Source organism: Amblyomma mixtum, chromosome 10 (genome assembly GCF_055824585.1).
Source record: "Amblyomma mixtum isolate Tamu chromosome 10, ASM5582458v1, whole genome shotgun sequence".
In the NCBI taxonomy this organism is placed as follows: domain Eukaryota; kingdom Metazoa; phylum Arthropoda; class Arachnida; order Ixodida; family Ixodidae; genus Amblyomma; species Amblyomma mixtum.
Window position 1 is genome coordinate 175,088,398 of NC_143021.1, and position 25,102 is coordinate 175,113,499.

Below are 25,102 nucleotides of genomic sequence, written 5' to 3' on the forward strand. Positions count from 1 at the left end.
TACAGCTCCTAAATCAAAGCAGATAGCCACAGAGTACTTCACAGCGCTAGCCCGCGATACATCGCGGGACCTGCCCGTAACCTTCGGCTTTGCGAAGCGTGAAGAATATGAAAAGGCGATGTTCCTGCAGCCACTCGAAGTGTCAAGGCGTTGTCCTCGAGATGGGACGTCGGTCGCTGGCTGTCGGAGAACCTCTGCAAGGAAGTGAAGGGGGTGCATAATGCGAAAGCAACAAAAGAGCTCTTCAAGGCTGCGCTTACGCGATCAGAATCCTCGTGCCACGCTAGAAACCTAGAAACGGGTTGGGTGTCACATCGCATTGTGGTGAGCAGGCGAGGTTACATCATTCGGACGCTAGAAAAGAACGACTGAAAGGGGAGCTTACGCGTTCGGAATAATGACGTGCGTGTCATCCACGGCGTGACTTTTGCCTCCTTGAATGGCTGATTTGAACCTCTGCAAAACAGGTAAACGTACGTGGCAACAATAAAAAAAAAGCGCTTAAATTGGCCTTGCGTCATATTTTCTATATGAATTACTTCCTTAGCTGTAAACGGCGCCGGCGTTGCCCTCAGCGTCGGAATACGCTGTTGATATAAACTCCCAGGATCACCAGCTGGCCAGAGACAAGTTGGACCCTAGCCACAAGATATAAGTGGACATGGAAGTTGGAGTTGGCACTACCATGGAAGTGCAACCTCGGACAGACTGTGATATCGTAACAGTTATCGCAAAGGCAAAGATTATAACGAGGGTCTAGTCACGGGGTCACTACTAATCCAAACGACGCAAGGTTCTTTCAAAGGGACGGCGGAAAGCGTGCCATTCACTTATTCTAGAGCTGTATGTCATGCTGACATGAGAGAAGAGGTAAAGAAGCAAGTACCTCTTGACTTCTTGTTGTAAACAAGGATCCCGTAAGTGTTCCGAAACGTCACCTTGATCTGTTGACCTGTTCAATGACGGCAATAAGCAACCTGCGATGAAGTTTTCCGTGTCTACCGCAGCTCCATAACACACTCTCTAGAGAAACAAGCAAACATTTCGTATACTCGAACACGTGGTGGTTTCCCACTCCACCTGGTAGTTCTTATAGACATGGTGCTTATAGACATGGTGCTTATCGACATAGACATGAACTTTCGCTCTCTGTCGAAGCCTCACGTGGCATGTGTTACCTAATCGAGCTTACGTTCATAGCACCAAGACGTAAGCCCATAGGCACGAGCGTCATCATCCAAAGGGGGAACCTCCAGTCGTCCAGAATCTGGCTTCCTGCTTATCGCGACCCAAAGGCTGACGACAGCAGTTTTTAGGTGCGCTGCAGAACAATTTCAACGCCGCATGGACTCTTCACGTTGCCAACAGGTATGCGACCTTATTGTGCAAGTGCAACCTGTGGACACGTGGTTCCAGGTTAGGTCAGGAATTGGGTTCACTGAAGTCTAGGGTGATGAGGGTGCGGCTTAGTTAAAGCTCTCCTTATTTTTTTTTTATTTCTAGCACATGCCATGTAGAGCACAATAACTCTCACTTGACTCCTGGAAAGAACAAGAAGCTTGGGCGAGTTTTGTTTTCATTACGGCACCCCGTCAGAGTTTTCATATGCACGCGAATATCAATAATTCAAACTCGCAGGGAACCTAACATTATTTCAGACTAAGGGGAATTCGAATAAAAAACAGCGCCTAATGTTGAGAGGGTCAAGGAAACTTCGAATAAACCAAAAGCTCATACAAAGCGAGTTGGGACTAAAGAGGTATCACAGTCTTCCCTTTCATCCAACTCTGCGCGTAACATGTTTTTGGATAGGAGAGTACAATACTCGACAACTTCAAAGCCCGCCTTGATAGGGCTTGAAACAGGTATAATTCGCGACCATTGGGAAGGATTGAGCCCTGCAGCAGACGCAGCGAGCCAATGATGATGGCTCGCATCGGCAGCCACTGTCACTGCCTGAAGTATTTATAACGTAACGGCTGCTACCGGAATCAATTAGCATGTCTCGACGACTGTTTCTTACCTTGCATGGTGCGGCCTCCGGAATATTAACAAGCTCTTTACTTATAGTTTGTATGGACCAGGGGCACCAATCAATGATCGACTTCTGATACACCTATAACCCCATAAAACTTTATTCACTGAACAGAGTAAGTGCTGGAGCAGAAAACGCGTACAGCCCCTCTTAAGGCACATTTACTTAATGCTTCCAGTGATTATCCTCCACCCCGCCGTTTCGCAGTCTTACGACGCTCTCACCGAACAGGTGACAGTGCTGCGTTTATTTAGAAGTTCGTCCGCGCCAGCGTGTGCATTTTATCGCACGATTGTTTGCCGTTATTGTCGCATTGCGTTAAAGACAACGAAGACAAAGCTACAGCCAGGACCGCGCCTCGTGCTGTCGGTGAAAACCACTGTTCTCGTGCATAGGAGAGATCAGCAGGCGGCTATAAAAACACGACGCAATTTATGGCTCTGTCAAAGGCGAAGCAATGGTCCCTAATTGCAACCGAGACTAAGAAACGCAGGGTATCAGAAAACCCAAGAAGCAATAATATAGCGCTACCACCTCAGAGTCTCAACCCCGCGATTCAAAGCCACGGGTGTGTCCCTTCTCTTTCACCGCCCTGCCGCAGCCGTCTTCATGAATCTGCCGTTCATCACCCGGCGACTCGGTCATCAAGGCTCCAGAGTCCCCTCGTGGGGAACAGCTACTTTCAAAGAACACCACTGTCGGGTAAGGGGGGGGGGGGAGGGGAAGGGGGGGGGGGGTTAAGGTGGCTCGCCACGATGCATATACAAGCGCACCTGAAACGATAAAGTGGGGTGCTGGTCTGCTGCGTTAAACTTTTGAACCTTCTTTTCCTTTGCTATACAAAGGACAAATGAAAACAGACCAAAAAGCCGATCATTCTCAGGCAAGGAAGCCGTGACTTGGGGACAGGCATCCCACACATTATATATGGCCGTGACGTTTCTTAAATGAGCCAAGACTTTTATACTGGTTTAAAGGGCTGGAACCATCCCGTGCAGTTCTACGAAAGGTTTCCGATGAAAGTACGATGTCTGTAGTTTCGGCAACGTTGGCCGCGACTCCGACAAGTGTTCGTGATGGGAATGATTGACTGGTCCTGTTTCATCGTCCGTCTTGCCTTTCACGGGAGCTCTTCGAAGGGAAGGAAGGGTTGCACCCTGGCGACAACAATGATCCCCACACTGCTCGTTCTATCCTTACCGCTCTCTGTACAAGCTCGTACGCATGACAATGCCCTCGCGCTTTGAGCGAGCTCCCTGATTCAGTGGGTCTTTGTTACGTAACTACGCGGCGTCCATTCAACTCCCGGCCCACACGTCGGGGGTGACGAGCCCTGCCTTGCTTCTCGCACATATTTCATTTACTCCTCTATGATATTTTGGCTATATATGCAACCTTTATCACAATGGCTCATCTGCTGTATGTGTGTTATTTTTGCTACAACCATACGGAGTTCAACTCGGGGCTCCCGTTACGAAGTTAAGCTTCAGCTAACTTTAGGTCCGCTAAATCCGGCGTTTCCATCTCACTATCTACTGGTTGAAAAGTAGGAAGAGAAATTCAAGACTGAAGCCAGCAACGGTGGGTGTTAGAACCACTGCACACATCACCTTTTCATTTTTTTTTTTTTGTGGCCTTTCGCAAGAGGTGAGGAGTGGCCCTTTCTGTTGCCTAAATATGATTATGCGGCGAGTACAACCGGTGTTTTGCATTGCCATTGACGCCATATTGGATCTCAGGATCCCCCAAAACCCGCGGCAACGTGTTTGATTTGGTGTTTTAAAGGCTCACCTGAGGAAGTCCGCATAACAGATGCTCCTCTCTAGCCCCTGAGTATGCCTCTTGTTTCAGGGATGCCCGCTGAATAATTTTTAAAAAGTTTTTTTTTTCAGATAAAAAGAGGCTTTTTGTGCATAGTAATACCAGTATTAGCGGACGTGCGAACAGTAATCATATTAACTAGTAAAGTGTTCAGTTAAACTCTAAAAGTTAAATTTTAAACTACTAAAGTTAGGCGCCTGAATGCAATTAGAGACTTGCAGCCGGCCAATACTAGTAACCTTATCAGCCTTCAGAATTTCGAAAACGTGATACCCTCGCCTCTGTAGCTGTGCAGATTTGGATAATTTCTCGCGCTATTTGAAAATAGCGCGCCTGCGGCCCGGGCGCGCAAAGCTGCGTCCATCAAACAGCGTCACTCCGTGCCGCATGTACCACGTGACACTCTCTGCCTCGCACGCACTGAGAGCGAGGAGCACCGCAGTGCGGGCGGGCGGAAGTGACGCTATTTGATGGACATAACTTTTCTCACCCCGAAAAAAAGAGCCTGGTTTTCGAATGATGGGAGAAATGGCCCAAGTTTGCTGATCCACAGCGGTGAGGGTAATCGCGCTTTCGAAATTATAACATTGCATATGTCTATTACTAACGGCGTGCTACAAATATCTAACAATAATCAGGGGACTATCTGTATTAGTTAAACAGTTAACTCTTAAAATTTAGTTGACCTTCTTTACTAGTTAGTATGATTCGCCTGTTTTCAGATGTCCGCCAACACTGGCGTTATTATGCTTTGAAAACTTGTCTTTATCTGAAAAAAAAAACTTATTTTTAAAAATTAGTGGCGTGTTTTTCTAAAGCACCTGGTATTTGGTATATTCGTTAGCCAAAATCGCGACAGTGCTCTCCGCATGCGTGAGGAATAAGAGGGCAGGGCCGGGTGGCGTGTTCGCCAAATGCAGCCGGTACAGCCAGCGATGACAGCGCCGCCCACCGGCAGGTAGCAGCCACATTAAGGCTGGTTATAAATATTCATTCAGAACGACGGCTTGACATCGCCACTGTTACTATTATGTTTCTGCCACGTAGCGCCTACCTAGGTGCTCTGTAAATAGTTGTTTTTGTGTGTGTATATACACACACACATATGTATATATATGCTTTGTATACAAAACCATGTAAATAAATACCATGAAAGAAAAAAAAAACTATGGCGCAGTGGATTAGAGGCACGTGTGGCGTATGGAAGGTCGGCCGTTCGACTCCGCTCTCTGTACTGTAATTTTATTGTTTTTTTAATTTCATTTTTTTCCATTTTTCCCCTTTTAGGTCACAAATCGTGATGCTTAGTGGCATATAACGCCGTTTAAGAGGGTTTATTATCCCTTTTAGGTAAGCCGTTGTGACAATCTTCAGTCACCGTGATCAATTCACCGTGGTTTCAAGCCTTGTGGCTGTACAGGCTGCAGTTGGCGAATACGCGGCCGGGTGCATCTTCCGACACTTGACGGTTTTACCCTGCAACTGGCGTAGTCAGGCTGCTGATGATGATGACCTGTGCGTCCGCAACAGCTTTACCTACGCAAAGAGTTTGCACGGTGACGGTCGTGTGCGTGCGCAGACCGTATGTTCGAGCCGCAAGTTTAATAGAACATAAGTTCAGTCACTCCTTCGCACAATTCCTTCTAATGCAGGAAAGGGCGAAATGCTACGGCCTTTTCCTTACTTTTTCTTTCACTTCTCGTCTGGGCTCACCAGCACAGCGACCAGCTAAGATGGCTCAGATGGCGCAGTGCGGTCAGCTCTCTTACCAGTGATTCCACTAGCACTGTCACTGTTTAGACGCACAAAAAATTATTAGAGAGTTATAGCATAGCGCGGCCAGTTCTGTGGGGAGGTGGCTGACACCTTCCACATGGTTTGGGCGCGTCATTCAAACCCATCTAAAGCCCCCAAACCCAACCCCACCAGAGAGGACTGGGAGGCGGCCCTGCTCTGCTGTCAGGACCTAAAGACCAAAAGGCTTTGGTTCACCGGACGCGGGCGGCTTTGCTTGCCAATGGGGCCCCGGAATAGGGGCTGTACCTAGTATTGTTAGAGGAAAGGGCCAATAGGGCCTATCCCAATCACCTCTCTGTAAAAATGTAATGCACGATAAATGTTTTTCACCACCACCACCCGCAATCCGCTACCGTGACCCGCTTCAGCGGGCACCACTGCGTACGCGTTGATTGGTCTCGACGGAGCTGACGGGATTGTGGCGCCATCTGGCGGTGCCCTCATGACGTTCCTGCGCACGCGCAGTAGCGTCTCACGGGTACGAAAGCGGATCACGGTAACGGATCGCAGATCGTGCTATGCTATAACTCGATACTGTTTCAAAGAAAACTCAACTTCAACCGTCAGCTTTAGATCAACGACAGCTTTTTAGGTTTACTAACGAGGCAGGTTCATGTCAGGAAGCCTTAACTCACGTTGAGGGAAAGCAACAGTTCATTCTTTAGGAACACATACCGCGGTTTCTTGATCCTCTGTTGCATTAGCGTCGCAAACTCAAAGGCTATTTGTACAAAACCCACATGAACAAAGTTCGTGGTGTATCATGCCTCAAGACTCCCAACCACTGAGAACGGCGCTCAATGCGACTTCATTAGCGGGCCTCTCGTAAGGACCTTATGTCGTTATATGCAACGTGCTCGGAGCCCACAGTCCTGGCGCACACAGTCCATCATGCGTGTCTTCGTCTCGTTGAAAACTGGGAAACATTGCTTGCACATTGGAACACACTGCATACGTGACCAAATCCTGGAGCGGAAGCCAAAAGACGTACTCAGCTGCATTGGAACTGAAAAACTCTTGACAAATGGAAGTTGCCCGCTAAGTATTACCACTTCCTGACAAAAATAGGCTACTTTTCCTTAAAACAAGGCTTTAATGAGCCAGGAGAGCACGGAAAATGAGAGCAACTACAACGAAGTCACGAATATTTATTTCATAGAAGAGCAAGTAAAGAATTGAGTAACTTTTATTCCGCAGTCACTAATACTAATCATGAAAACAGAAACGAAGAAAGCCGTGCCACCCCCTGCGACACAACCAGTAGTCACGATATCACCTGCGAAGTATTGCGCGAAGTATATCCATCGAGGCCATCTACAATTTTTCCCCGCTTCCGCTTCTATTCAGAATTAGTATTTTAGAGAAAGCATTATTTCGTTATTGAAGAAGACAACTCTCCTACAAGGAGCTTCACTCAAGCATCCCTATTGACGTCAGCGCTAAAAACCACCTTGTTTCCTTCTCGCCTAATGACAGCGCCACGTTCTGAATCTGTGTTTGCGCGACGCGATGCACGCTGCCTCAAGTGACGACCTGCGTTAACCAGAGAGTGGAGTCACAGACGAGGAACTTTCGCAACGGCCAGCACTCACGCAAAGAACATCATGCATTGCGCCTTGCGTTTCAACGCTGACTCCAGCGTTTTCGCAGCCTCTTTCTTCTTTCGTGGGCAACGCAAAAAACAACAAAGAATGGAAAGTAGATAGGCGCCTGCATGGTGCCGCCGTCACCATCACTGCCACGTGCGTCATGACGAAAAGTGCAGGGTATGGCTTCCCCTGCAGCGCCGTCAAGTCTCTACGAAGACGGCCGCAGGCAAAAAGGCGTACGCAGGGCGCAAGGCAGCGCAAGAAATCGTGACCAGCTCCGACCCGGAAAGAGCGGCTTTTTCGCTTCTTTCAACGGCAGAGACGCGGGCGAAACCGACGTGGGGCCAGCGTGACCGCCTCTGCCCACCGGAGAAATGCCTCACGAGAAGGGTGCGCGAAAGAAAAAGGCGAGCAAGGAAAACAGTAACAGCAGCAAAGAAACCGAGACCACAAACGTCGGCACCACTGTATATGCTCGATCATGCGAGGAGAAATACGGGGCGTGAGGCGGCGAGCGAAGAAATTTAGCTGTTCGCCGCCAGCACGTTGAGTGGCCCCAGCAGACAAGCCTGCGGTTAGGGCGTTGAGCTGAGCACTAACGACTAGCGTGCTAGTCTACGAATGCAAAAGAAAGCTGAAAGCGAACGCCCGATAAAACAAAAAGAAGAAGAAGATAAACCAAAGGTAGAAGGGAAACAGGATATCAAGAAATAGATCTTCAGCCATCCGCAAGTGAACGCACACCAAGCGTCGATTGCTGTTTCTTCATTTTACAATCGTAGCTATCTCGTTGCTGTCTCTGGGTTAACGGGTGAGCATATTTTCTTTGGAATAACCATAGTTTGTCATAACAGAAGATGTTCAGTTCGGTGAATGAACTGTCCAGACATAGTTGTGTTCGTTCATTCCCGCTACTGTTCGCCACAAAGTACTATGTACTTGACTGTCGCTCCCAACGCTATCCGCATAAGTGTGCTTGGTATACCAGCCAGTCTACGGAACCGACAGTATACCTCGCATCACACACCCCATTCTTGCGCCAGGATTGTACCACAGTCCACAGAATGACCCACGTTGCACCGGTCAGTCCAGGCGATACCCCCAGCTCCACGGCACGTACCGTCCCAAAGAATGGACAGACGAATAGTACGCCAGCCAGACCGCCCTCTGTCCTTTTCTTTTCAATATTTGTTCTCACTTCTCTCGATGTATTCAACAGCTGTGGACACGCGTCGCTGACCGCCAGCCCCACCAGGCAGTAAAGGCACGCGGGCGATCATTACGCGTCCGTCGTCGAGAGTGAGGGGGTGTAGAGGCATGAACAAGCCGTGCACACTGCAAAGGATGGACGGGGCAGACTCCTACTACTACGCCACGTTCGCGGTCTCACTTCACCGCTCTCACCAGAAGAACGCACTCAACCCCCGCAGACTGAATCCATTGTTCACGCCGGAGGCACTTTCACGAGGGCCCCGTACATAGTACGCGCATCCGTACAGCGCGTATACAGCGTCGAAGGTCGTCCTCTGCGGACGCTTACGATCATCTCCTCCTCCGCATCCTCCTCTCGTGAGGTCGCCGCCATTCGGAACGAAGTGTGTAAAAAGAGAAACAGGTGTGCGCTTGACGACCGCAGGTGCTGTGTGGCGTCCGTCGAACAAAGGCGAGGAGATGAAACCAGCGAGAGACACAAAGTCCAGAATGAACGGGTCGCGTTCTTTTTTTTCCTTTTTGTCTTTTCATCTCGGCGTGCTTCCATTCAGAAGAGAGTAACGCCGACGGCAGGTCGGCCACCATTCAAAAGCTGTGCCCTGCGCGAGTCCATTTCTGGCGTCGTGTCAAAAGCGACGCCGGTGTGTATGGTATAGTACGGAGTGCGATACGGTCGGCGCTTCAGGCCGGACGTTTTAAGAAGCGCGATGAAAAGCTTGCGGCAAAAAACGGCAAGCAGGTAGTGAGAGAGCGTATTTCCTGGCATCAACCTCTACGCGCGCCTGACAAAAAGTATGCCTGGCAGCGTTCCGCGCGTGCTGTGCTTCGAATTACCGATCTAATTCAAAATAACGATTTTATGTAAACATCAACTCCACTCATATGCGGCTCGACAGCTCAGGGATTCACTTTTTTTTTTACTGTCAGTTCATCCGCAGTAAAAAACAGAAATCTTTAAAAATCGAAATCACTCTTTGATACGGCTATTCGCTGCTGAAGGACACTACTGCATCTATGTTTTTTTTTTTTCATTTTAACAGTTTTTTTTTATTGGCATGATACTCTCAGCAAGTGTCTTATACGCAGCATGTAGAAGCAATCAAATGGTTAGTTACTTTTTCCTGCATGTAAAGTTAGAGTTAAAGTGTGTAGCCAATGTTGCAGAGGCATGTGAGTGATTTGTATCTCCAACCGATAACGTCCAGGTCAACCACAAAAAGGCACACTGAATCGTTAAAGCCTTACTTTGCCAGAACTAACATATTCAAATTCTCTTTTTTTCCCCGCACCATTAACGAGTGGAATCAGTTGCCACCATCATCAACAGTTGACATTGATGCCATTGAACAGGCCGTTCATTGATTCTTTTTTTTACTTGCCTTGTACTTTTTGTTTTCTGCTTTTTTGTATTGTGTTTATTGTGCCCCTCCTGCCAGGGCCCTTCACTGGGCCTGCAGTATGTCCTAAATAAATAAATAAAATAAATAAATAAATAAATGTATTTATGCATCTATTCATTCATTGCGGACGTAGGATACCCTTGTTACGGGTTGGCATAGAATTGTAGAGGCTGGGAGGGTGATTTTTTCCATGGTGTTTCTTGAGGTTTGAAGCGCCGGTGTGGAGTAAGGGGCCGGCAGGCAGGGCGTTCAGGTCGACTTTTGGTGTGTGTTGCCGCATTAAGGGTTTAATCCCCCCCCCCCTCGCCCCCCCCCCCCCCCTTCATGTATGGTGCACATTCGGTAAAGTAAGACACCCTAGTTTCGACTATATGGAGTTCGCTAATGTGTGTTGAAATTAAACAGCACATTAGCACGAAAGTATGTAGTCTCCAATGGAATTGGACCACCACGGCCAAGGTTCGATGCCGCGTCTCTGGGCTCGCCGGCCGAACGCCATAGGTAAATATCCCCCGCAGTTGATCCTATAGTTACTAATCTCAAACTCTCTGTAGGCCAGTGAATATCCTCCACCGCAACCTATGCTGAATGTGAGAGCAAAATTACCCTGTTTTGAACGATGTAAGGAATAGCACATTGCCCCAGATTAGCCCACAGAATTGCTCTATATTTTCGGCCAATAACGCTGTACCGGGGCTATGCGTGTGAACCTGATCCCGGTGTGCCGCTTTCGGAATTATATCCCACCACCTACGGCTCTGTGAAGTGCTACGAAATATGAATCCATCGACATTTTTACGCTCTACCTCCATCGAAATGTCAAAGCCACACCCTTCTCCGAAATTGTGAATTCAGGGTGGCCAGCTTAACGCCATGACCATTGAGTTTTAGAAGAACTTTTGGTTGGGCTAGATGGTGCATGTTGTAAGAAAAAAACTGTAGCGCAACCAAGATGTACACAAGAGATGACCACACTGGACTAGCACTGGACTTAGCGCTAGTCCTGTGTGGTCCTCTCTTGTGTACGTCTTGGTTGCGCTACACTTCTTTTCTTACGACCATTGAGCCATCCCGGCGAGCGCCCAACAACTTTCAGGCGCAGGAAAAGCTCTCTTTGTTATGGCACCAGCAACGAACTTGGGCGCAGTCTTCAACAAAAGCACATGAAGCACTCATCACCGTTTTCAGTCTAACTAGTTGTACTGCAGGTTAGATGCATCTTGCATATCTCTCCAATTAATCGTGCCCTCTGCCGGCTGCGGCAATTTTACCCCCATAAAATTCCTAACCTCATCCGCTGGCATGAGTCTACTACAGCCCCCTGCTACGCTTGCCTTCCCTTGGAATCCATTGGTGAGCATTAAAAATTGGCTGTGGCTAGAGTTCCGTCCAGACGGAACTACAATTTGCGCTAGAGTTCCGTCTAGACGGAACTACAACTTGCGCCAAAGTTCCGTCCAGACGGAACTGCATGTAGAGATGGGGTTCCGTCCAGACGGAACTGTATCTGACACCATACAGTGCCGTCCAGCATTATCTGCCACAAGAGTTATGTCAAGACGGAATTAAAGCTGGCGTTAGGGATTGGGAAACCAGTTTGCTTGCAGCCTTTTGCATGTCCATTTAAAAAAGTGGCAATCCTGTTCCGCCTAATGTGTGACAGGGTATTCTGCTGCATCAATTTATTTTCCAAGCAGTCGGTGAGAAATGGCAATAGATCGAGTTTTGGCTTGGGTTTGTTTTTGCGTTCGCATGATGCTTGTTGACCGTTTGTGTACGTCTTAGTCTTTTTCGCGCTACGTCATTTTGCAGCACAAATAGCGACAGGGCTTCGCATCACTTCGCAAAGAGTTTCTGAACTCTGCTTCTAACAGTGTCATTTTCCCGATCCTGCATGCATGCACGGAAGTTATACCTTCGAGGATGTAACTAAAAGCAGTACGCGGACAGATATTTTCGTGCCGTATACATGCGTAGAGAGAACATCTGGATACAGCTTGGTCAACTGGTTTTTCCAGACGCAAAGGAATGCTTTATGTGGGTAGAAATCACCCATTTTGAATAGTATGGGCCGCACGGACATTAGACAGTAGTTTTACGTACGTAGAACCTTCACGCACGTAAACGTGAGAAGTCTACGTAGCGTACGCTCGTGTCGCTTCTTACAGTTTAGCTCTATGGTATATTAGCTCTATGGCTACACGTACGGGACGCAAGCTGTGTACATTTGCCATAGAACCTAAAAAATGCGTTATCATGTTAAGCCGCGCCATCTAGTACAGATAAAGAAAGCTAATTTTGCTTAGTCGAGCTGCTTGGAGCGGAGCCAGGCCAAGCCGCAGTGCGGGCGGTAAACACTTTCCCCCTGTCTTCTGACAAACGTTGAGCGATTTTATTCCACCGAACTGTATGTTGCATGTTATCTTCAAAGGGATTGCATTCTTTCACGCCCTGCATCATATTTAAATCATCGCTTTTCGAGAAACGAAGGCGCGCTGGTGTCCCACTCATCTTGACGACGTCTGCGTATGGAGCAAAACGTGCACCGTTTTGCTTTTCCCGCTGACTGTGCCGAGGGTCTCGCGATATCCCGCTAGGTTTTGAGCTTCGCGTGGTCTCGCGAGACCGTCGGCACACTGGTTGCTATGACGACCACAAACGCTTCTCCGTCAGGCTTAGAAGCTGCTGAAACGGATTTTCATCTGGAAAACAAAAGCTAGTTCTCACCTAACACTTCATGCGAGAGCAAGACTGGACCAACTGAAGGCAAATACAGCAGCTTACAGCACGATACCATGTCGAGGGATTAGCGACGAAGCTGTTATCGTTGTGAAGCGGGCGGGCAGGGCGCCGCCATCTTGCCAACGCCACGTACGCAAGCAACGTGAAGACCGCAACGCTAAGATCCGAATCTCACGTACGTCCGTGCGACCCACACAGACACTTCACGTTCTGCGCATGCGCACTGGTGACCCGTAAGCGCTCTACGTGCGTGAGGCTTCTGTGTACGTGAAACTAAAACTTTCTATTGTATGGACGGAACTCTATCTGCAGTAAATATTCCGTCTGGACGGAACTGCAGCATCAGCAAATGTTCCGTCTGGACGGAACGCTAGACATTCCGTTAAAATTACCTTAGGGTTTTTGAATGTTCGACACATTCCATGCATTTTTAATAGCCGTTGCAACTAGTCGCTGCGAGCGCAGGAAAGTTTATGTCACATTTTGCACGCAAGTTTGAAAGTGATGACATCATATCTCCGCAATTTGTTCGTTTCTCACGACTGCAATTCAAAATATCCCCGTTCACTTGCGCGGCGCTTGCTCCTGGCGGCCGATAGATGGCGGCAGCGACGTGGCTGAGCCGAGGCCGCGCGTAGAGAAGTACAAGTATGAGGGGGCTGTGGATTGATGAGTAAATCGAATATTTAAAGAACCATGAAGAACATCTCGAGGCGAAAGCAAATAGGAAGCGGCCATAATGAAGCACAGATCTCTAACGGCGTGCAATTGATATGCAGTAATACGAGAACTGTGAAAGGGTGTAATGGATACAGTAGTGGCTTTTGCGAACGCGGTATTGCGCTTAAAATGAAACGTAGTACAAAGACTAGAGATTAATCACGGGACGGTGGGCTGATTAGCTTCAGGGGCACATGGAAAGACAACTCGCGATTCTGTGCAGGAGGATATTCGCTGACCGCCCTTGGAGGAGAGGGAAGTACAAAGCAAAATAGTGTTTGAGGAAAAACTGCGAAAGAAATGGAGAACAGGTTGGCAGCCAAAGTCTTCAGGTATTTGTACAGGGGAAACGTCGGCCCGCGGTGCAGGAAAACGAATAGAAAGCATACCAAATGGTACGCAGGCAACAACCCGGCAATAACGAACATCAAAAAGAGTGTCCGCGAAACTGAGATTACTAAATGGAGGCAAAAAATGGGAACAAAAGAATAATACGGAGTTGGGAAGAATGGAATCCGGAAGGAAAAGCTCTATGATCATTCAAGAGGCAGTATACCTCCTATTTGAGGAAAATCAAGTTGACTTCGAGCCAGGCCATACAGAAGCACGTATTAACAAGGTGATGATATTTCTGTAGCGTTGCGTAGTTGTAGAAAACGTTAAACGTGCTATGATGGAACGTAAAGCCATATGCAACCATATGTCGGACAGGGCATATTGAGTCTTCTAGCAGCTTTGTGTTTTATGCATAGTGAAAGCTATGTTAGCACATCAGCAGTGGAAAGGAACAAGATAGCCGCCGCGGTGGCTCAGTGGCTATGGTGCTCGGCTGCTGGCCCGAAAGACGCGGGTTCGATCCCGGCCGCGGCGGCTAGAATTTCTTTGGAGGAGAAATTCGAGGCCCGTGTACTGTGCGATGTCAGTGCACGTTAAAGAACCCCAGGTGGTCGAAATTTCCGGAGCCCTCCACTACGGCGTCTCTTATAGCCTTAGTCGCTTTGGGACGTTAAACCCCATAAACCAAACCAAACCGAAAGGAACAAGAGAAGACTGGAGTACTGATTTCGCAAAGGCAGAATAGAGGAATTGCACTAAGCGGCACAGAAATTGAAGTAATGTGGATTACAACATGGAAAACAGCCTTTAATGGCGGGGTAAGAAAAATGAATAGAACAGAATTAAAAGTTTAGAAAGCAGGTGGATAGTTCCAAAGGAAATAAGAGAGTTAAAAACTTCATTTCCAGGGCAAAGAGCTCGCACTCGCCACCGCGTTGTTACAAAGGGGATATCAGTATTTATCTAACTAACCTTCACTGCTTACCCCTGTCAAGGCTTCATGTGTATATGCGGCCCATTTGAGTTCGCTACACTGAAACTGAATACCAAGGAATGCTGAGCTCAACTCCAACTAATTTTCATTATCGTTGAAAATCGATTGTTTGGCTTTTTGTGGCTGTGTTCACTTTTGATCGGTTGCAAAATCATTTCTTGGTGCAAAATCTGCAGCCATAAATGTAGCCCTGTTTTCTCGGCCACTGCATTCAAATTCAACAAGATAACAACTCCGTCACCGCCGACTCGAAATGAATGAAAGCGTCGTGTGGCCTCTGAGATCCCGGATGGCAGCCAAAAAAAAAAAAAGCTTTCACGCAGCCGCAGTTAGTGTCTGCAAATGCCGTGTGGCAGTGGTTCCTGTGCGTCATGTTGTTTAGTTTTTTTCTAGCTTCCAAAGGGCACGTTTTCGGTGAAAATAGCATATTTTTCATTGAACCGCAGCAACTATTCGATATAATTCAAGTTCAGTTTGTCTTCCCAGTGCCCCTCAATCCATGCTTTGCCCCCAAGAAAACGTAACCCTGTTTTCGACCCCCATCCGCATGCCTGAAAAAACGCCTGCCAAAGTTCGATATGGAGAAAGACAAAAGAAGGCGGGGAGGATAACCAGGCAAACGTTCCGGTTGGCTGGCTGTCCTGCTCTAAAGAAAATAAGAAAACGATGAATACTAGAGACATGAATTAAAGAAGGACGCCGCTGAAGGACACCCGTAAAGAAACCTGCAAGACCTTTGCATCTCTGGAGGCTACCTGCAACCGAGGTGCCAGCTGACTCAAAATTAACGCTGACGAACAATGCACGAGCCTGCCGAGTGACAGGCAACATAAATATGCACGCCGTATACGCTCTCACTTGCAAACAACGCACACAGAAAAGCGCAAAGCGAGCGACGCCAGGCAGCAGGATTACCTGCGCAATGCATCTCTCTGTACATGCAGCGAGCGAGAAGTAGTGAGCTTCACGTGCGCGCAGCTCACGAAGGGGGAAAAGAAAAAGCAATTACCCCGAATGGACAACCGCACTTGACCCCTCCGCCACTCCAGCGCCTCAGCTGTGCGCGGCTGCTAGATGCCTTCAGCCTTGTGTGTAGCGGACAGCCCGCTCCTCATGACTGTACTCGTACGCAGGCCGGTTGGTGCTGTGAGCCAACCGCAAGACGCAGCGGGCGAAGCGAACAAGAAAAGACCTTCGGGGGACCGCGCTTTGATGGTGGTGCGCGTTATTACGCGGCTACGCCCGGCTATTCTTTCTGCGGCTCGGGTAATTGCGTGCAGCACTACCCAAGCAGCTGTTGATGCTTGCATGAAGAGGAGAATCGATTTCGAGCAAACTTTCGCAACGCGAGCGATTACGATTTGGGAACTTTCCTCTCCTGCGTTCGTCAAATTTCAAATCTGGCAGCAGCTTCGAAGAAATACTTCGCAAATATTTTAATTGAGATATAATTTATGATTTTATGGGTGCCTTCGTGTAGGCATATTTCTCTGCATATTGTCATCCAGCTTTCCAAGATGTTCGTTTTCACTTTGAGCTTCCGGCTGCTGACTGATTCAACGCAGCAGCAGCTCGCAACATAGACATTCCCTCTACGGGGCCATTAGGCAAATGGAAGCTTTTGGGGCTTTTTTCCAGTTATTGTCACGTCTTAAAGTTGAAGTGCATCACGTCGTACGTATCCCCTTCGCCAAAAGTAACCGAGCAACAGGTTTTTACTTCTCAACCGTATAATGGAGCCTTTACGGCACCCCTAAAGACCGAACGGTGTCAGAACGTCAGGACAAGGGTTCACCTTACTTTGCACAGATTCGGCGATTAAGGCTTGCCATAGGTGCTTCGCTACGACGCTTAGAAACAAACCATAGTTGCCGGGTTATTTCTGGCAAAGACTGTACGTGATGGAAGCTGTCGTTCTACGTGGTGCTGTGGGGTTCATCAAAGATCCAGCTATCAGCGCACGTGACCACAAGCCATGTTTGGAACAGAAAGACGCAAATGGGACGTGGACAAAAATGGAACGCGAAGCAACAGGTGCTGTTTTCAGTGCCATCGTATGCGCGGTGCTCTTTGCAATCGAAATTTAAGTTCGCCTCAGTAAGAGTTAATTTATGCATTTCCTCTCCTTATGCTCAAAAAATTTCGCTTTTATATCCTATTTACTTTTTGTAGTCGTACTCTCTCAACGAACGACAGAAAAGAACATGCAGACACATATATATAGACACATATATAACGAGCCCCTCATTCCCCTTCCCTTGTTTGCTTAATTGCTTAGCGAGGGCCTCGGTTCTGGCAGCCTTGACGCCTTAGGAAGCATAAGAGGGTTCTCACGCAGCTTCCACCCTCTTCGTTCGATGACGTTCTACGTCACACCTGCGGTAACTCAGGACGTTCCACGTCCGCCGCTTATGAACGTGACTGGCGCTGATGAACACTCTCAAGGTTAGGTTACTTGTAAACATAAATACCTCCGAAAGCAGAAGATTTGACAGCCGTCTCCGTAGCTCAGAGGTAGAGCACCGGACGCGTAATTCGGAGGTCGTGGGTTCGGATCCCACCGGCGGCATGTGGTTGTTTTTTCTTCTGCTTTTATAATCACTTAGCATTAAGCGATAACACATTCAGTAATATTCTAAATTGATCAACACCACAAATTAAATAAATAAATTTAAAAAAAAGTCCCCTGTGCCCCTTGGTTTCTGTGGCTGTTGGCTTCTGTCATATATATATATATATATATATATATATATATATATATATATATTGTACTTTTCACCTCCTGTTCTGTTCCCATTCCCTGCCCTCCTATATATAATGCTCTTCCTGGCCGCTAGGTGACGCTTCATGTCCCAGAGGCAGTTAATTGCGTATATTTCAGCTTGAAGTTCTTGTGCGAGGACTAAATTGTAGGCCGTAGTTCACAGTTGTGGTGAGCCTTTATACTTCGGTCACCATCGCGTCCATTCTACCCCGACACGAATTCGGCACCAACTCACATCGCAACCAGATGACAAAGACAGCTTTCGCGAGTTAATACGTTCTCATGCGCTGCACGGTACTAATGGAACTCAACTGCGGCGGCACCTGGCCAACCTTCTTTCCCTCATTCCTTGACATGAGCTTCTCTCGCTCGCCTGTCGTTCTTCGTGGCGAATGGGCGTTCATTACGGTACCCGCCGTGGATCTCCATTAGAGCACCTGCGCGCCGGAGGCGACCACCGTTCACCGCGCAGGGACGGCCCCTGACAGCCGGCTGCGCGCCACTGAACCGAGACGACCGGTGGGGAAGACATTTCTTATTGTGTGCATTTAATCGGCATTTGCTGGCAAGGTCGCGCCTTTTAAACTGAGCTCAGCGGCCTGTTTCTTTCAGGAGTAGCAAACATCTGCGATGTAGAGATATTATATTACAGCTGTTACTGCGCGAGAGACTTTTGTCTGGAGTCAAGGGCGTCACCGACGGCATCCTGGTCCACCGTAGACAAGAGCGCAGCTGATATGCCGCTAAGGAAATGTGCATTCATGATACAGCTTGAAGATCGTGTTAGATTATACAGGGTGTTTCACGTAACTTCAACCAAGGATTAAAAAAAACGCGATGCACTGGAGCTGGGGGAGAATGGCGCTCCTAAGATTGTTTTTAATCGCGCCTAATTGGTTAATTAACTCGCATTAATATGCAATACTTTTCTTATTCACTTTAGGGTCGCATGCATTTTGTTAAGTCGCAGAGGGGACTATGAAACAACCGATGCAGTTTTTTGCAGCAGCGTATGTCCTACGAGCTCCTCTTTTCAGCCTTTAAAGAAAGCCCGAGAACTATAAAAAAAAAACAAAAAAAAAACACGTGAATGCGCTCATGCGCAACTAAATCATAGGACTGCCGTACGCGTTCTGAGTGAACAAAGCGTGCACGCTCGCAGTCTTGAAGTGAGCGGCTGACGCCACACTCAGCATAGTCTTGAAAGTGCGTCGGCGCCATAGAGTTTTTCAATATTACCTAGAGGGGCAGAAAAGCCGGGAAGATGAGCTTTCATATTTGCCTTGGCTATTTTTGAGCACGAAACGTGGATTCAGCCGCAACGACAAGGGTATTAGTGAGGCACGCCTCGAAGAAATGCTTTAAAAGTTTGCATACCAGCATAATAATTCAGTTAAATTTATCGAACAAATCAAGTAAGCACTACTGATATAATTTCACCGGCACGCAAAGGGGAGCATCGCGGTGCTGCTGCCGATTCTGAGGGAGAATCCACGTTTTCGGCCCAATACTAGCCAAGCCAAGTAAGGAACCTTGTCTTCCCGGCATTCCTGCGGTGGATGAAGAGCTCTTTAAGAAATTCGCATAGACGGTGGCGCCAGCTTTGCCGCTATAGGTAATGTTGAGAAACTCAATGCGGCATAACTTCTTCCAGAACACGGAAAGCCCACACCGTGATCGGTGATAAGTGCTAGGCAGGCCGTCAACAGCCAATTCAGACGGAGCTTTACTGACCTATCACACAGACAAAACAAAAAAGGAAAGAAAGCATTGAAGTCGCGTATTTCAAAGTAGCCACTCTTTCTTTATAAGGCAACGACTCAGGCCATGAGGGACGCTATAGTGAGGGTCTTCAGGTAATTTCGATCCCCTGAATGTCTTTAAAGCACACTGTCATAGCACAGCTACACGGGCCTCTGGTATTAGCCTCTATGGAAATCTGACGATGATGATGATGATGATGTCCTCAGGCTGAATGGCGCATACCCACGGCGGGGATTGGCCAGGGTGCATAGTGGATACAAACGCACTCATGTACAGGGAATGGAGTATATTTAAATTTAAAATTTTGGGACGCAGAGCAAGAATTTGTACAAAACAAAAAATACGGAGAAAGAAAAGTTGTGAATTCACATTCTAGCAGAGGAATCTACCAGATGAAATTATATAATCGTGAATAGAATCGAACACTGGTTTCAGGGCATATCCCTTGGCGCTTGCCCGGAAGGATAAGAGAATCGGAATATATAGAGGAAGCCCAAGCCGAGCGAGGGGGATCTCCAAGCAAATTCTACGGAGAGCAGCGAGCTAGCCGCCGGCAGGAGAGTAAAAAATGTTCTATAGACTCAATTTCGCCACAAGACTCATAAAGGCTGGATATCGAAAGCCCCGATCGGCGTAAATAAAGATTTAGCCGCGGTATCCTGCAGCGCAAAAGGGTCATGGACACCTCACATTGCCTCGAACTGCACATCCGCACACTCCAAGGAAATGCCAGGTGTTGAAAATCCGCTGCAGCGAAGAGAGGCTCATGGCTCAAGGTGTGGAAACGCTGGAATCGCTGAAAGCGTGCCAGAGTCAAGTAAACAGTATTTGGGACGAAAGGGACAATAGGACCATCAAGGGCAGACTTTGCTAAAAAATCAGCCCTCTCATTAGAAACAATGCCACAGTGCCCAGGGACCCAGTGAAAGCGTACTTCTGTAACATGTGGAGGAATAAAAAATTGAAGGGAACGGCTCATAGGAGTATCACTCGAGGTTTCGAGCGCTGCCAAAACAGAAAGGTTGTCTGAGGGTATAATAACCCGAGTGATACTGCAGGGAATCCTTATTAAGGCCAACTCAATGGCCAGAAACTCAGCTACAAAAATAGGGGTATAGTCAGTGGCCCGAAATGAGTAGCTCCAATCAAGAGCCCTTGAGTAAATACCAACAGCGACCTTTTCATTTTGCTGGGAGGCATCTGTATAGACGGCAATATGGTTATGAAAATTGCCTAGGTACTCCTCTATGAGCCCATTTAACATATTGGCGGGCAGGTTCTTAGCATTCCTTGGGAGGGTGTTGTCAAAGAAGACTGCCGTGTCAGCCCGCCTGTGGTTGACTAGTACTAAAGATCTCATTGATACAGAAATATTTGACAGCAGGGAGTTAGTGAACACCACCGGAGGGAGCTTATAACGAGGCCAGGGAGTACCAAAGAAGAGAGTTGGGTTCGTTGTAAATATAGGGTTAGCCAATCCAGGAACAGGCTCCAAAGACCTTAAAAATGTCCGCACAGTGACCGCCGCGGACGGGATCGAACCCACTTCTTTCTCGTCAGCAGCGGAGCATCATAACCACGAAGCTACTGCGGCGGCTTATATTTTGTTTGTTAAAGAGCCGGTGTCGGCGTTGCTGTCGACGTGACGGAAAAATTAGGACTAGTCGATTACAGGATGCTCCCAGAGAACTTTCACATAAGCGGAAAATCAGCAACAAATTCCAATTTAACGCGAAATACCCAAAACCAATGCCGGAGGCCTTCAATTTCCTAAAATCAGTTCAGGAAGGAAAAACGTTTCCTCCTCGCCACGAAAGCGCCACGAAGCGCCAGAAGTACACCACAGTGAGCTCTAGTTTGCTATCACGACAACCCGTAGTAATAAAGTGCATCCGAAAGTCTACCCCTGTATGTTATTTATTTTGCATATGTGGCCTTTCTGCGTCGTCGTACGTAAAACATGAAGAAAAAAACTGAACCTACACGAGAACTCTTGCCACAATCTGCCTTAGGTACTTTGCATCGACCTGATGACAGCACAGCCTTACATCTGTGTGCGACGAAAGTGATTTTGAGTTTCCTTGATGGCAGACGACTTATACCACGCCGCCTCTCAAGAATACTATGCTTCTATGAGCTTGCACGAAACATTTGCCTGAGTGTACACTACAAATATTTATCCTCATCCGGCTTGTCCTGGCAGGTACATTACCATGCTAGCATCTCCAATTAACGCGGAACACATCTTACATCGGTTTCATATTCGGAGCGAAACTTCCTCACGAACATTGCAACGTCTTGGAAAAACCATCTGAAAAGACCTACGCTCAGTCCCAAGTGCTCTTTTCCGGCTTCCAGAAAACAGGGCCTTTACCGGACCTGCCTGCGCCTGCCCAGAGAAATCACGTCCAACTCCGGACACCGGCTCGAGAGACGACTTCCGGCCGGAACTCCTTCCGGCAACCCCGATAACCAAACAGGCACCGAAAAGCGGAGAAAAACCCCTGCGCCGTCCGAGTTCCGAGATTTGCCGGCAGACCCTCCGCGGGCCAGCTGTGACCGATTGCCGAGCGGCGCCTTCGACGACAGCTGGGAAGGGGGTCTGCTGTTTCCCGAAGAACGCGGCGGCCTCCACCACCCGCACCATTCCAGCAATCGCTCCGCCCCTTATCTGCAGCCGCCTTCTTCTGAGTCAGTAGATCGTTCTAAAACAACTTCAGAAAACACTAGGGGGGGAGCCGGCAGAAGGCACCGGCCGGCGAAAGGGAGCGAGCTAAACAAGCGGAAGCCACCTTGTGGCACTGACGCCCCCCCTGGTGAGACCGTAACGAATGACCCGCCGCCGCCGGACCTGATGCGGTGGTGGTACCCTTTGGCCGTCATTTGCGTCAAGCAGGTGTTAGTAGACCGTCGCTCGTTTCACTCTCGTAGCCCCCGTTTCCCTCTGCCGGGATTTTCTGAGCAAGCTGGCGCGCCGTGTGCGGAAACAACTCACCCGCTTTCAATTCGGGCACTCCATGCGGTGGTTCTCCTGCTGAGAAGCGTGAAGTTACTTGTAGCTCTGCAATCGGAAAGCATTTTTCTTTTCTCTGCCGCTGGAGTTCTCGTTTCAACAAAGAATGGTATTGTGAACCCGACGGAACGCCTTTTTTACGGAGTCAAGGTTTATTATTTTTGTCATGGTGGAAGAGAGGTTGACACCTGTCGGTGGCCGGTAGTACCTTTGTTTATTTATTTTTTTATTTATTTAATCATAGAACCCGAAGTTTTTTTGACACGGACCGAAATATGGAAACAAAACATCAAAAAACAATGCAGGCACACATTGGGCTCCCAGAAGTCTATTATGAGCACTGCTTCTTGCGACAACTTATCGAAACTCTTGATGAAGGTGAAAGACAAGACATAGATATGTAACTTTGTACAGATTACTACAAAGAACATATGCCGTATCGAAAATAAATCATGTGTACCCGATTCTTCTTCGATCTCTCAAGGCGCCCATTCGGCGCATGTCCTCAACACAACGCAACATGAATACTGAATACTAAGTTTCTTGCAGAACTATCTGTCGCGGATATTGCAGCTTTCTCTCGTGTTACATACGTTATAAATTCAGTACTAATCGTAGCGAACTACTACTAAGTAATATTACTAATGAAAATTAATCTGCAGCCATCCTCTACGGCGTGTCTCATAGCCCGTGGGCAGCTTTGGGAGATTAAACCTAACGTACCATATTGCGCAGCGTCTACGAAAAATATGTGGTTGCTCTCTCGAAATATTCTAGGAGGTGGTGCATGCAAGGGCCCAGGAAGAGTCCTACTTTTTGTAGCCACCAAGCCCATTCGTTAACATTTCAAGATACAGCCGGAGTAAAAATTATAACCGCAACCAGAGCACAGCAGATGCACTACGGCAGATGTAGAAGAGCCAAGCATTCCTAGAAGCGAACGAGTGTATTCCTGCGGAAGTACTAGAGCACTCCAAACCAAGGCGCTATTTTCTGGGCGGCGAGATAGTTAAAAAGAAAACTCCAGGCCTCGGAAGCCGCAGGCAAGGCTTCGGTCGTCTCACAAACAACCCTGCAGCTGTAAAGGAAATGCAGCTGACTACGCCTGACTACTTCCGCGAAAAGCAACATCAGGACTAAACGAAGCGCGAAAACGGGACTCGAAAACAAGCTAAATAACCCGAGCAACGAGGCAACAAGTAAGCTGGCCATCGGTCTTCCTCCCTCTCGTGTACAACAGCATACCCCTCGCCGGTGTGGGTCACTCGGTCAGGCTGCCGAAAAGCGGGAGGAGATCGTTATCGTTTAAGTAATGGCCGAGGATGCTCCAGGTGTCAACGCGGCCTGCCACCGACCACGTCTGGGAGCCGTCAGGGTCGGGCACGGAGGTCGAGCAGGCAAAGCTCGCAGGCAGGCAGGCAGCTGGGTTTCGTGCTCGGCGACGGGGGGAGGCGCGGGAGGGGCGCGGATGGAGCGTAACTGAGCTACCAGACCCGCATCTGCCGTGGCCGGTGCGGAAGTGATAATAGGACCCGACGCTGCGCCTCCGGGAAGAGTAGTGTCTTCGCGCGTGTTCTTTTCAGAGGCCGAGACTTGTAATCACGCTGTTCCTACCGTCGGAGTCGTACTGTTCGGTTCTTTCGGAGATGGATGTGCGGCTTTTGGCTTTGCATAAATTTCTTGATTACTTTGTACTAACGGTATAATAACTGGTGAAGCTTGCAAATTTAGGGTGGTCCACTCTTAGCGTGAACATGCGAGTGTGTGGCAGCGCTCCTCGGAGCGCCAGTGCATCCGTCGGCGCCGCGCGTCGAAGCAAAGTGTCGCAGGAACAGAGGAAACTGGATGTGGAGCTTCGCGTCGTCTGACATTTCGCTAAACTCGGTTAAAGGATGTAGTAGAGAGGCACCTGGCCTTCGAACGCGATGTAATTTATACACTCGAAACTGGTGCACATGTTGTGACAGTTCCTGAGGGGTGTATCTGTTTGGTCCGTCTCGGGTGCGGCCTCTGATCAATGCCGAAAGAGCGAAAAAGTGCGTGCGTGTGGTCGGGTGGGCACTGCGTGCCTGTTGATTGCACGTCCCTAATAGGCACATTTTTTTTTTAAACAATCGGCACTTTCCATTATGGCATCAGTTGAAAATAGTATTTGGTCGAAGCATGAGGTCTCACGATGCAAGGCGGACACGTCTAAGCTGCGGCCTTGAGTTTTTTAAGTCCTGCTGGTTTATCGAATATTTACTGCAAGCAAACAGTTGTGGCATTTGCGCAATGCATCATGGCTTTCAAGTACTGTCAAATAGCTATGTTTACAGTGCCGTTGTCGCTATCAGTCGCCAGTGTCGGCAGTTATTTATTTATTCAGAACACCCTAAGCGTCCAGCAGGGCATTACATAGGTTGGGACTGATGAAAAAGAAACAAGCGTGCACAAAAATTTTTACAGAAGAGCTATTTTACAGAAGAGCTATAACAGAAATGTTTCACGCAACCCGCAGTGCTGCTGCATCATTTCCCCGAATTATTACTTATGTTTTGATTTTGCAAGGTTCACAGACGACACATGTCTTAGCGACATCAGCAGTAGGTGCTCGCGTGTAAGGTATGTGTAGCTGAAACAGCCCGCAAACGCACTGCCGCCGTGGCTCTCTGTGTTCTTCACACTGCTCCGCTTCAAGCCGCCTTCGCTTCCTGTAGTTGTTTGAACAGCAGACGACTGCGCGGTGGTTTCCCGAAGACCTCGTTCCAGCTTAAATCGCACATACACCCAAAATACAATAACCACGGAGAACCGCAGAGAACGCACGGGACGCACGGATACCGCCTTTCCGAACCAGCTAGAGAGGAGGGAAGCAACATGGCGGTGTTCGGCGCGCATCTGGAAAAAATATCTCCGAGTTCCTGATCAGCGCC

The 25,102-nt window shown here is 48.3% G+C and overlaps 1 long non-coding RNA gene across 1 annotated transcript in view; it reads left to right on the top strand.

The window, feature by feature from the left end:
* The first annotated feature begins 1,228 nt into the window (after positions 1-1,228).
* The window catches only part of LOC149327792 (uncharacterized), an 89,932-nt gene continuing 66,058 nt past the window's right edge, over positions 1,229-25,102 (top strand). The window contains exon 1 of the long non-coding RNA XR_016286548.1: positions 1,229-1,368. This is a non-coding gene — a long non-coding RNA (uncharacterized LOC149327792). The remainder of the gene's footprint in view (positions 1,369-25,102) is intronic.